Raw genomic sequence first — 1362 nt, 5'->3', positions numbered from 1 at the left:
AAAAAGGAAAGGAGAGAAGGAGGGGGAGGAGGAAGGAGGAAAGAGGAAGGAGGAAAAGGAGGAGGAGGAAGAAGAGGAAGGAGAGGTGGAAGAAGAAATGTAGCTCACTGGCAGAACACTTCCCTGGCATGTAATAGGCACTGGTTTGATCCCATTACCAAAACCAAAGTGAATGGCATGGACTGAATGACATGGACTGAATGGCATGGACTGACTGGACTGGGGCACAGCTGTCCTTGCACTCACAGCTAGCACTAGGGAAACCAGGAATATTAAGCACACACAGTTGTATTTTCAAACAAAAAGTCCTCTTTTGCCAGGAGTGGTGGCTCACGCCTTTAATCCTAGCACTTGGGAGACAGAGGCAGCTGGATTTCTGAGTTCGAGGCCAGCCTGGTCTACAGAGTGAGTTCCAGGACAGCCAGGGCTACACAGAGAAACCCTGTCTCGAAAAACCCAACCCCCCCCTCAAAAAAAGCTCTTTTAGCCAGAAGGCTGGGAATAGAGGTGGCTAATAACCTAACCCCTGTGCTAGAGAGCCAGGCCATACCTGGCTCCCCCAGGATGTCCCAGCAGAGCCAGAGGTGGTTAACAGCCCAGATGACTGCTGGCCAGACCCTCCCGAGGCCTTAGATAACACATGTAGCCTATCTATAGAACTGAGACGACTTTTCATCTAATTATGCTTCCTGTACAGAGGGGATTCTGTTACACTCGGAAACCTTTTTCCAAATTGTATTGTATTTAAATATACCTACAATAAACTACCCAGTGTCAAATTCTAGAAGTTTGAACCAACACCAGCTACTGAGTCGTGTTAAACTGGATTTTCTTTACCCCCCATGTACATATACAAAGAACTAAAGGCCTAAATAAAAGGGGAAACCTGTTCATGGCAATGGTCTTGAAGTTGTGAACTGGTGTATAGTTATAGTACAGTGTTACCAGACATTTCTCAAAACAAAGTAAAGGCCTTCAGCTCAGATTGTACAATCTCTGTTAGAATTCCACTGGCTTCATTACTGAAAACAATGAGCATCCCAGGCAGTGGTGGTGCACACCTTAATTCTAGCACTTGGGAGGCAGAGGCAGAGGCAGGTGGATCTCTGTGAGTTTGAAGTCAGCATAGTCTATAGAGCAAGTTCCAGGACAGCCAGGGCTGCACGGAGTGATCCAGTCTCAAAAAAAAAAAAATGTGTGTGTGTGTGTGTGTGTGTGTGTGTCCAGGACAGCCAGGGCTGCACGGAGTGATCCAGTCTCAAAAAAAAAAAAGTGTGTGTGTGTGTGTGTGTGTGTCCAGGACAGCCAGGGCTGCACGGAGTGATCCAGTCTCAAAAAAAAAAAATGTGTGTGTGTGTGTGT

Source organism: Mus pahari, chromosome 21, assembly GCF_900095145.1.
Source record: "Mus pahari chromosome 21, PAHARI_EIJ_v1.1, whole genome shotgun sequence".
NCBI lineage: Eukaryota > Metazoa > Chordata > Mammalia > Rodentia > Muridae > Mus > Mus pahari.
The sequence above is the reverse complement of the archived record's forward strand: the minus strand, read 5'-3'. Positions refer to the sequence as shown.